The sequence below is a fragment of the Monopterus albus genome, unplaced genomic scaffold, assembly GCF_001952655.1.
Source record: "Monopterus albus unplaced genomic scaffold, M_albus_1.0 scaffold42.1, whole genome shotgun sequence".
Classification (NCBI taxonomy): Eukaryota; Metazoa; Chordata; class Actinopteri; order Synbranchiformes; family Synbranchidae; genus Monopterus; species Monopterus albus.
Genome location: NW_018127922.1, coordinates 301290 through 313887, shown reverse-complemented (window position 1 = coordinate 313887; position 12598 = coordinate 301290). Strand labels below are relative to the sequence as shown.

The 12598-nt window shown below is 40.9% G+C and overlaps 1 long non-coding RNA gene across 2 annotated transcripts in view; it reads left to right on the top strand.

The window, feature by feature from the left end:
- The window catches only part of LOC109959983 (uncharacterized), a 52475-nt gene extending 39898 nt beyond the window's left edge, over positions 1–12577 (top strand). For both annotated transcript variants that reach the window (XR_002274918.1, XR_002274919.1), the window contains one exon: positions 11355–12577. This is a non-coding gene — a long non-coding RNA (uncharacterized LOC109959983). The remainder of the gene's footprint in view (positions 1–11354) is intronic.
- The last annotated feature ends 21 nt before the right edge of the window (positions 12578–12598 follow it).

Below are 12598 nucleotides of genomic sequence, written 5' to 3'. Positions count from 1 at the left end.
CCCCTCCTGTGGGCTGCTTCGTCCCCGCCAGTGATGTGACCTATCACTGCGGTGTCATCTGCGAACTTTAGGATGATCTTGGTGGGAGGCGACATAGTCGTATCGTGGGTGAACAGGGTGTAGAGGATGGGACTGAGGACACATCCCTGCGGGGTGTCGATGTTTGTGATAATGCTGGCTGTACCTTGGGGTGTGGAACCTTTGACAGACTGCTGTTTCCTGCTTCTGCAGTAATCGTAGTCATTTCCTGTTTTCTGTGTCTGCATTGCATTTGTGCGTACTTTTTGTTATGGCTTGCGGTCTGGCTTCCTGTTTGGTGCTTTTATTTTGGTTCGTTTCCTGTCCAGCTTTACCCTGGTTCACAATCACCACTAATTGTTTCCACCTGCTGCTTGTTATCCCCTGGTCTTCTGCCTACATATCCTCCTCCCTTCCCTCAGCCTGGTTGCTGGTTCATCTGTTCTCCATGCCTCGTTGTCCCCATCATCCATCTCTCTGCGTACCACACCCTGCCTGTCTGCCTTGTCCACTTTGTAGGTTTTTTCCTTAGTTACTTTTGTATTGTTCTTTTGAGTTATTCCTGTCAGCAAGATTCTTGGTTAGTTCTCCAAGTTTGTTTTAGTTATTTAGAGTCTGTTTCATGTAGCTCCCTGACTGTTCTGTTTAGAAACTAGTTTTGTACCGGTATTGTGAAGTCCTGTCAGTTTGAGCATCTGTTTGCCCCTTTGTTCCTCTTCTTTAATATTGAACTGAATAAACACTAGAGTCTAGACCGTATCTGCATTTTGGGTCCTTCCCCGCCCGAAACCTAACAATGCATGGGGAGAAAGAAGATGCAACGCCGTTAGATTTAGTGGTGAGCAGAAGAAGAAGTGGTTTCCAGTGATAAATCCCTTGGTGTTATTTTAGACTCAGCTCTGCTTCAGAGAACAAATTAAGCTGTTAAACAGTTGTAAAAACAAAATTATACCTTACAATTATAGATGTATTCAAAAATACCTGACATCTAAAGCTGCTAATATATATACAGTATGTTCATGGTCTTGGATAATAAACCTAAAAACTATCACAACTGTAAAATACTTTCAGACAGCTTTCACAATAAGAGCCTTCCAGGTAAATATAGTACAACTCAGTGAATCTTAGCATTCTTTTGTAACCTTAAAACTTCATTTTGTCTGTTTTTACATCTCTGGATTTAACGAGGTCGTCTGTGTAATGTGATCTATACTATACAAACTGGTTTTACAATATGTCTAACGTGATTGTGTTAACTGTCTGCTGTGAATATGTTTCCACTATATTTGCTGTAGAAATCTATGTTTTATATTTTATTCGGCCAGTTCATGTTCTACATGTTGTTTTTCCTGTTGTTTTAATGGCAGTTTTAACACCTGGCCAAGGGACAACAGTTGAAAATGAGTGTTTTGGCTAACACTGACATTTTTACAGTATGTTGATTAATGTGTATTATCCCTGAAATGAAGTAAGAGTATTATGCTTCTGCTATATTGAAGTAGGTCACGTACACAGTCTTGCATTTGTTATAAGTGACAGTCCTATTAATCCTGGAGGGGGCAGTGTCAATGCGCAATGGCTTTCTTTTGCAGGTGAGTTATCCCCCTGGATTCCGGGGCTCCAACCTTGGTGTTCTGCCCCTGTTCTCCTTGCTTTCCTTTTTCTCTTGTCCCTTGGTGCTCTGGCTCTTTACATGCCCTCTGTGCGTCCGACTCTCACCATATTTCTTTCACTTTGTCCAATTCCAGGCCTCCTTTCTGACCTTGGCAATTTCTTGCTAAGTTTTAAGTCCTGCACTGACCTTCAAATTGAAAGGCTGACTTTCTTGCCTAGCTCAAAGTCAGAGACATGTCAGGTTTTGCTGTCACTCCTTCTGTCACTACCTTCTTTATCAGTTTGTTCCATTCCCCCACCACTGTCCGTTCTCCACTTCTCCCTAGACTGGCTCTGATTTTAAGTTACCCAGCAAGACTTGCATCAGCAGTCAGCCAGTTTGCAGTCCATGCACTGACATGTTTGGGTTCCCATGTGTCTTGACCAACCATGTTCCATTCACACACCTGTCTCTTCCTCATCTCTGGTGAGATGCTGGTTCGGGCCATGAGAGTTTGATTGTGTGACAGGTTGTCTGTTTATTCTAATGTATGCAGGAGCATGGACAATGGTGACATGACTCAGGAAGAGTTTTGTTTTACTTTAACTGATGTACAGCATACTTTCAGTAATTATGTTGGTTACTAATCCCAGTAGCCCTTTGTTATGTCAACAGTTTGTGGTTTGATGGAGTTGAATGGATGGATGATAGCCGTTTAGTCTTTCTCCATCCAGTGGAGTGACCCATTCAGGACGGGTTCGCTTGTGCAGTGACTAGAACTGAGGAAAGGTGGATAGGCTTTGCATTTTTTAATTAACTTGCGCAGCACTGACATTAGCCAGCCACACAGCCACTGTGGTACTACCACAACAAGCAGTTATCAGCCAAAATGCACACTCTTATCTATTCTGCCATGCACCTTGAGTGTGTGTAGCCATGCCCTCAGACACACACAGACCTGAAATTGGATGCATGTAGTAGGCTACTATAATTCCTGATTTCCATTTATAAATATATCAAACTAAATTGGATAACTGCTCTTTCATATTCAAATTGGCAGTGAAGTACACAGACCATTGGACTTCTAGATATGCATCATGCCTGTAGTACCAGGGGCTAGTGTTACCATGATGACATTAACCACAACAATAACATAGCCTATATTCACTAACACTTTGGTTCACAACTTTTTCATGGGAGTGCTGCTTCTAACACTGGCTTACAGTGCCTTGTGAAAGTATTCGGCCCCCTTGAACTTTGCGACCTTTTGCCACATTTCAGGCTTCAAACATAAAGATATAAAACTGTAATTTTTTGTGAAGAATCAACAACAAGTGGGACACAATCATGAAGTAGAACGAAATTTATTGGATATTTCAAACGTTTTTAACAAATAAAAAACTGAAAAATTGGCCGTGCAAAATTATTCAGCCCCCACCAGGCAGGTCTGAGATACTGTTGTGGAGAAGTTTAAAGCTGGATTTGGATACAAAAAGATTTTCCAAGCTTTAAACATCCCAAGGAGCACTGTGCAAGCGATAATATTGAAATGGAAGGAGTATCAGACCACTGCAAATCTACCAAGACCTGGCCGTCCCTCTAAACTTTCAGCTCATACAAGGAGAAGACTGATCAGAGATGCAGCCAAGAGGCCCATGATCACTCTGGATGAACTGCAGAGATCTACAGCTGAGGTGGGAGACTCTGTCCATAGGACAACAGTCAGTCGTATACTGCACAAATCTGGCCTTTATGGAAGAGTGGCAAGAAGAAAGCCATTTCTTAAAGATATCCATAAAAAGTGTCGTTTAAAGTTTGCCACAAGCCACCTGGGAGACACACCAAACATGTGGAAGAAGGTGCTCTGGTCAGATGAAACCAAAATCGAACTTTTTGGCAACAATGCAAAACGTTATGTTTGGCGTAAAAGCAACACAGCTCATCACCCTGAACACACCATCCCCACTGTCAAACATGGTGGTGGCAGCATCATGGTTTGGGGCTGCTTTTCTTCAGCAGGGACAGGGAAGATGGTTCAAATTGATGGGAAGATGGATGGAGCCAAATACAGGACCATTCTGGAAGGAAACCTGATGGAGTCTGCAAAAGACCTGAGACTGGGACGGAGATTTGTCTTCCAACAAGACAATGATCCAAAACATAAAGCAAAATCTACAATGGAATGGTTCACAAATAAACATATCCAGGTGTTAGAATGGCCAAGTCAAAGTCCAGACCTGAATCCAATCGTGAATCTGTGGAAAGAACTGAAAACTGCTGTTCACAAATGCTCTCCATCCAACCTCACTGAGCTCGAGCTGTTTTGCAAGGAGGCATGGGCAAAAATTTCAGTCTCTCGATGTGCAAAACTGATAGAGACATACCCCAAGCGATTTACAGCTGTAATCGCAGCAAAAGGTGGCGCTACAACGTATTAACTTAAGGGGGTTGAATAATTTTGCACGCCCAATTTTTCAGTTTTTTATTTGTTAAAAAAGTTTGACATATCCAATAAATTTCGTTCCACTTCATGATTGTGTCCCACTTGTTGTTGATTCTTCGCAAAAAATTACAGTTTTATATCTTTATGTTTGAAGCCTGAAATGTGGCAAAAGGTCGCAAAGTTCAAGGGGGCCGAATACTTTCGCAAGGCACTGTATGTCTGTGCATATTTGTGTGTGTGTGTGTGTGTGTGTGTGTGTGTGTGTGAAAGAGAGAGAGAGATGGCGTGTCTATCACTGCTGTTGATAGTGTTACATATTTCAGTCAGATTCCATGGTCATATATCTGGGTGCATTTGAGACCAGAGATAAGGAGGAATTTATGAAGGCAGCCCTCTACTAAGTCAAGGTGAACATCCGAGATAGGATGCTTCTGTGTGTGCCTGTGTAGGAGTGTGTGTGTGATTAAATGTTTGTGTAAAAGAGTGCAAATGCATTCTGTGGGTGCTCACCACTAAATCTAATCATTTTGTGCAGTCTTCCAACTATACAGATAGATAAACAAAGTTTAGCATAATTTCTATGTTTATCTAATGTTATCATTAATTTAGTCTGTTGCAGAAATGTTCATATGATGGGACAAAAAAATCTAAGTTAAAGTTAAGTTGCTCCTAAACCATTTGGTTTAAAATAATAACCCTGCATTTCACTTCTGTAGTGCAAATGGAACAAGGTGTGTCACCGCAAAAGCCCTTTGTAGTCATTAGTCCTATTTGAGCCTTGCTGAAGTAACAATACCTTTTCTATCTGTCATTTCTTATTAGTACGTGGAGGATCATTAGATAGGGTTTTGTCTTTTTTCCATTGGTTATCCAACTTTGCTTTAGTTGCATTCAGACAAGGTCCACCTTCCTCAGACATCACTGTTCAGGTTTTGTTCAAACTGTTTTAGCAAGGTGTTGATTCAACTGAATGATCATTTTAGAGGCTGTAGTTTGAGCTGCTGTTAAACTGTCCAGTGTTAAACAAAGAGATGTCTTTGTGACTTAGTCTCATTGATATAAATAGGGTAGGCAAAATAATAGAAACACCTGGCAGTATAGTGCAATACAGTGCAATTCAACAGCAGCACAAATTGCATTTACAGTAGGTTTGGAAAAGAAGAGAACTGGAGCCACTGCTGCTGAGGAGAATGATGTCACTCTCTACTGGGTGTCCCTCTAGCCCCACCACCCCATCCACTGGCACATTCCTGTTGTAAGGAGGAGAATCAGAATGCACAGCAAACAGAAAGTCCTGCCTCCTCCCATTTTGTCAGTCCTTTGTAAAGTCTGTTTCTTTTTGGACTTTTCTTCCAGAAAGCTCAGATCCCTTATTATCCCTGTCACATAACTTTCCTTTGTCTTTTTTCAGTGTTTTCCTCCCTCAAAAAGAACACTAAAACTTTTACCTACTCTCTAACACTTAGTCACCATCACTAGACAGCCTGTGCAGGGAAATAGAACAGAGAAAGACAAAAGGCTGCTTTATGAGGGAGTTCGCAGTTAAGTGACTCATTCCGTTACCATATGCTCTTTTTGGTTTGTCTGCTAAATACCCAAGATGTTCCTTTAAGTTGGGTTTTACTACTATAGTAAGCCATTGGCTGCCATTCATAATTGCACATATTTAAAAAAAAATCCATATAGTTCACAGTTAATTGTTGTTTAACTATTCTTTGACGAGAATAGCTCAGACTCGAGGCCATAATGTGAACACTGGAACATCTCTCTTTGGGATTATGTTCAAAGGCAACGGTCATTGGTCTCATTTGAGACGGCAATGAGTGAACCTACAGACGGGAGGTTGAGCAGCTGGTCCTATGGTGTAGTCGCAACAACTTGGAGCTGAACACGCTCAAAACAATGGACTTCAGGACAGTCATATGACAGTATGACTGGACAACAACCCTCAGTGCAATAATATACATTAATAATATACGGTAAATATACATTGTACATATTCGTAGAGGTCTCTATTTTTAAGTACTCTATTTTTATTCTATTTTTATCTCGTCTCCTAATGAACATTCCTTTTTCTGTTTGCATTGTTTATTGCTATACTGTTTATTTTGTTATACTATACAGCCTTATGTTGGTATATTGTTTACTTGCCCTTTGCTATTGCCTTACATAAGGATATGTACATATACATATAGAGTACCAGAGTCAAATTCCTTGTGTCCAACACACCTGGCCAATAAAGCTGATTCTGATTCTGATGTTCAGTTTTGCTTATTGTCAGTCATGTGACACCCTCAGGAAATAAGGCATGCTTCCACCATTCAAAAACATTTCTTCTTAAGGGGAAAGCTTTATAACAAAGTTTTATAACAAAAAGAAAATAGTTGTCCATGCTAGATTTGACACCTACAGGAATAAGTAGACTATCTTTGAACATGAACACAGTATTGTCCTTTAACTGTCCCATGAGTAGAAACTAGCTGCAGGTCTCGAATAAACAGTGTTTTGTGTTGAGGACATCCCATAATGGATTTTCCAGCCTTACCACCCTGGAAAATATGCTAAGAAGCTGGTGATTCCAGTCTCAAAATATCATTTTCCTACCTGATAAGGAAAGAACTTTGCCACCTTGGGAGTAGAGCATAATTGGGATAGACTCCCGCACACACTGAGCTTCTTCACCAAGATGGTCAATGCTTTCTGCACTAAATGGGCAAAAAGGTACCCCTGAGCAGTCTTTAAACTATTTATGTCTGACTGTGGTGACACTAATGACTCCTGGTAACAATGCCCACGCTTCCAGCCCATGGTTATACACTGTATGCCTGTTAGCAAATATTGTAGCTCACTTGCTTTCTAACTCGCTAGCTCATTTTCCTTTTTTCTTTTCTCTAGTTACTGTATATGCACAGACACACAAATATGCACAACCACAGAAACATAGAGCACACATTATATAACATTTTCAATCTTGTACACCAACTTTATAAAATTTCCTGTTCTATTATACTTTTGTACTTATTTTCTGCTCCATCCTCTCCTTTATTTAAAAGCAAAGGGAAATTCTACATGAAATATGACCAGTTCAGCAGCCAGTGTATACAAGTGTACACATCTAGGCACGTGTACCGTGTATTTAGTACAGTACATTACAGTAGCAAAGTGCATCATGCACTGTCAACACACAGGGATAACAGTGTCAGGTTCTCTTTGAGACAGTTAAAGAGGAGGCTTCAGCTGAGGTCTGGAAACTGGTCACCAGATTTTTATTCAGTTAACTGATGAAGATGTCTATTAAGTTTAGTCACATTTTCACTATTTAATTAATGTTAATTTTGTTGAGATTTTACTGAAGAACATTCAGGACTTCAGGAGGCATTCATCACCAATCTTTGAAAGGATGTGCTCTGCTATAATATTCAATTATGATAATCCAGATCGGTTAAGAACAGTAGATCAATATGTGACCTTGTAGAACTGGTACTTGTTTATTACCCCAGTGGAAATGTTAATTGGTCTTGGAGTTTTTAAAGGCTCTACTTTTTTGGTAGAAGGGCATATTGAAACTATTTTGCATGTGCTTACAAAGACTAAATCTACAGACACTGCAGTGAGTTTAGACATAGTTTTATCAAGCAAGGTTTTCATGAGGGTTGTTAAGATTTCATACACTTGAAGAGCCATCTAGCCAGGAGCAGAGTTTGATTTTCCTAAAGTCACCAGTGAGTGAGTTGGTTTTACAGTCACAAGACTGTGTTGTGAGAATACCATGCAACGGGCAGTTAGCCGAGACTGAAAAATAAGGGGAAAGCGTAAATCACTAGAGAAGTAACTGAAATGCTTCCTTGTGTAACTAGTGACTTGCCCCAACTCATGTGTTGACCTTAACCTTAAATGTTAGCTGAAGTTGTATTGGTAGGATCTCTATATTGACCCTCCTTTACTCCTGCATTCATTACTTTTTCTAGATCAAAACTCTGAGGTTCCACACTATCCCTACCTCTCTGTTATTCTTCTGACTGTGACCAGCTATGTTGTGGCTGCAGCCTCCCATTTATTTTTGTGACAAATGGCAAACTCATGCAAAGCATGATGGGATTACTGACAGTGAGGAGGAGGCAGGCAGCACATTAAATACCTAAAAGCTTTTGTGCATTTTGTGTAAATAAATGTAAAATAAGACCCAGTCACTGCATGGACCTGTTTCACTAACCCAAACAGCTGGTGGCTGGATCCACTCGCTGACTGTGGTAAGCATCAGCAGCCTTTGACAGTCTCATCTCACACTCAGCTCCTTAACCTTAAACTACCACTCCTCTCGCTCTCCCACATAGATGGTAACCACTAATCACCACTACCTATATTCATCCAGTTTACTGCAAAATTGACAGTTCTCTCTTTGCAAAAAATACTTTCTAAATTTACTTGAAGCTAATATGAGACTTCAGAAGTCTGACCTAGACTCCTCTTGGTATCTCCCAAAGTAACAGATTTTAATATGAAACTATCTTTGTGTTAACATCCCTATACTGCAGTGCAATAAGGAAATGTTGTCTGGAAGCACCAAAAGGAACTAAGCAAACTACATTTTGGCAATTATCACCTGATTTGTCTAAGCTAAAGCCTCATATTAGCTTCAGCTAAACCTAAGAATGTGTTTTTATTCTACAAAACGTTCATCTCAAGATAGGTCAGTGGAATTCTGTCTAAACTGGCCCACCAGCTCTGTTATGTCTTATATGTCAGTATGTGTTAAAAAAAGAACCTCTGGAAATTGTGGTGACAAACTGAGATGTGTACAGATTATTAGCAAGCAAACACAGTGACACAGTTATTAACAAGCAAAAAAAAAAAGAAAGAGGAAAAAAAATCTCATTTTCTCACACATTTTCTTATCTCTGTCTCGATCACTCTCTGTGCTTCTATCCAGTTAGATACTGTTTGAATGATCACGTTTCCTGGCATGAGAGTGCTGTGTAATTAACCTATGAGGTTCCTGCTGCTGCTGCAACGTGCCTCACGCCTGCCCCGGTGGCCTCTTCTGGCAGATCATTACTGCCATCTTCTGGCCAAACATATTCCTGAGTGTCCCTGTGGTCAGAAAGATGTGACAGACGGGACTGCAGCTGACATTTTCAATCTCTAGTATTTCTGAGATGCCCAGTCAAAAGTCATAGACAGGTAACCATGCAAAATGCTCTCACTCTTTCTGTTTGAGAGTGTAAGAGGATAAACCTAATGGGATCCCTCTAAACTCTCAAACAAAAAAGGAAAACTCAAAGCTTTTTAAATAAAATGACAACTTTGGGTTTAATGTATACAGCTCTGAATAAATAAAATAAATGTCTTAAGTATGTCTAATTATAGATTTATACCTGCAAAAGAGGAAGGTGATCAGTTTTCACAAACTTTGAATGCCTGAAACCAACCAATTAAATATCCCTTCATTATAACAAATTATTTGCATTGTTTCTCCTGAATCTGAAGTTCAACAGTCGGTCAGGGCCTCATTTTCAGCAACCTGGGATAGGCTTTCCCAGGGAGGCCGAGTAGTGAGATACCCTGATAATTGGAGCACACTCTCTGGTCCCCCTTTTTTTAAAAATAGGAACCACCACCCCAGTCTGCCAGCCCTCAGGCACTGACCCCATTCTCCATGCAGGAAAGAAAAAACCACCAAACCTTCAGTGTTCAGATTACTAAATCACTGCTCCACCCTGTGCATTTTGCATGTCAAGTTTAAAGTTTCTGCTTCAAAACAAACTGGAAGTCACAATAAACAGAAAGATGATAATAAAACTGGGAGGCTTGCAGCCTTATGTCGTTGCGGCAGTGACTTTTAAAAGGCTATTTTACCGTAAATATCAAATCTGTGTAGCCAAATAAGTCATTCCTTGGAAGCCCCCTCAGTGTTTTTGAGGCTTCGCTTGTCGATAAAAAGTACCTATCAAATTCTTTCTGTGGTTGTTTGTCTTCCACTGATGCGTGACAGGGACACTCTCTTAGTGCATCTCTCTAGTATTATCCCCACAGGATTTCAACATGTAGTATTCAGTTAAACAATCATTATCTCTGTGATAAGGTTTATTTTGTGTCTTTGTAGACGCTACTTTTTTCTCTGTCTGGTAGACAGGTGTATTAGTATCAATTTCTCCCTAATTATTCATGTAGTAAGTACTTACTAAGGCTAATTATACATTGAAGCTGCATTGAAGGAGCTTTATCTTGGAAATGTGATGTAAAAACACTAATTATAGATAATGTGGGTGTAATTAGGTACTTTGTAATGAACAGAGTTTAAATGAAATGTTCCTTACGATGAGCCCATGACCAAGAGTAGACTTTTTGAACTTCTAGTGTATTGTCCTCACTTACATACCCCCAGTTCTCCTACGTGAGTGTGCAACAGCAGCCTTTGGCATGTAAATTAAAGTGATCTGTGTTGGCTACTCATCAATGCAACCTCACAGTTCAGGATAATCAATCTAGTGGCTGCTGTGTCTGTGCTCACCACATTTATCTGCTGGGATGCAGTTCATAGGGAACAGAATCTTTGTCTCATATCCTCTTCTGCAGGTAAATCCTGAACATCATCAAGTGCCAAATATTATTCTGCACTATTGTGGCTGAAATGTAAGAGAACCTGAATCAAACTGTTTCTTCTGTGAGAGCAGATCTTTTATTTTTATTTTATTTTGTTAATTTTATTGCCCTCCAGCTGGGATCATATACAAGTGAGGGTGACATGGCTGACTGCCATGTTTTTCAGCAGTGATTTTGCTCTCCCTTAATTCATTTATTCCCCTGCTCCACCTCGTCTTTCACCACATACCTCTTGCCTTCTCCGTCAAAGTGAAGGGATGTAATTTGGCCAGCCTCCCCTCTGTGTTTCATATTCTCACCCTCATCTGCACCGATCCATCCATCATGAAACCACACTTTGATCTGTACATGATTGGCCGTGACTTGCGGCATTCAATGTCTTGGCCTATCACATTCACTGCTGTCATTATGTTCACTCCTACACAGTTCAAAGGCTTTGGTTCTTAAAGTTTAAACCCTCCCTCTCCCTCTCTCACCTGCCAGTGAACTAGTTGGTCACCTGTGACTTCATGTTTCACCCCTGTGTTTGTTGCCTATGCCTTTATAGCCATCACTAGTCACTTTCAGACCTCTGCTTGTTGCTCAGGTCATCTTTTAACTAATACATTTCATGTAAATTCAGAGGGGAGATGGACTTGCATTTGTATATTTTAAAGAATCCACTCAGCCTAAATTTTGTTGTTTTGTTCCCTGCAGATCCACAGTGAGACAGAGATGTGTGACCAGACATCCATCCATCCACTAACGAAATGGAAATGCTTTTAATAGAACACATTAGTCAGATGTTGGTGCCCCCTGTCTGCTGCCACCAGCATTACAGAGTTCATCCCCTGCCTTGCAGCACTCCCCTACAGCTGGGCTCCACACCCGCTCCTCAAACCCTAGGGATATTCTTACAAATCAACAAGTGGGTGCGATTGGATCACTGTGTTGAATAAGCGGATTTGGACCAGTGGAGCAATTCTTATCCATCAACAAACCACACAGCCTTTTCACAAGCCAGTTTTTGTGAGATGTTCTTTTTCGCCTGAGCAGCAGAAAAAGGAGCAGAAGAAAAGTGAAATCAAAGAGTAAAAGTCAGGTTCCTGCCCAGTAACCATTCAGCTTGTGAAAGGGTCAAATACTGCTGTGTTCTGTCTATTTTGTCTGCCAACAGTTCTCAGCTGCCGTGCCGTCAGCTTTCACAGGGAATAGCTTCACTGTCTGCTTTATCTTTACACATGACAGGGGACCTGAATGTCATTTGACTGCAGGCCTGGCAGCTTGCCGAATGGAGCAAGAGGCAGAGGGAGGGAGAGTCAGGAGAATTGGAATGTATTTCAGGTCTGAAGCAAATGGTGCATTGCTGCAACTCGCATCTCAGGGAAGGAGGGAGTTTAAAGGCGGGGGATATGGAGGAAAGCAGCTGGGAGGGGGAGGATTTTGCTGCAAACTGTTGCTAGGAAACACTTGTGGCATCTCTTCTCCCTCTCCTGAAATGCCAGAACTAACTGACAGAGAATTTGGAGAGAAATATCAGTCTGATCCTCCCAGGCATTTGAAGAATGTGGTGCATGTTTCTATTTAAGTAGGCTTGTTTATCAAAGGGTTCTCAAAGAGTCAACGCAAGCCTTTCTTCTGCCAGAGCAGAGAATGTTTAGGATGCAGGCTGGAGTGTCTGTTGCATCCTTTCCATCTTCTGTTTGCCTTTTTTTCTTTGTTTTATCCCCCTTAGTCTGCCTCTTTTTGTACTCCCTTATTTTCTCCCTGAGTGAGTGAAGGAAGGGCCTTCACTCACCACAGCTGAGCACTATTACTTTGTCTCATTATTCTTCTCTTTGCCTGCTTTGATTGGTCCCCCTCACTCCCTAGCTCACTCTCTTTTTCACAGTCCAAGATATATGGTCCATCAGTATAATCTTCTGCCCAGATATCTGATTATCAAAGCTGTCTGGCTCCAA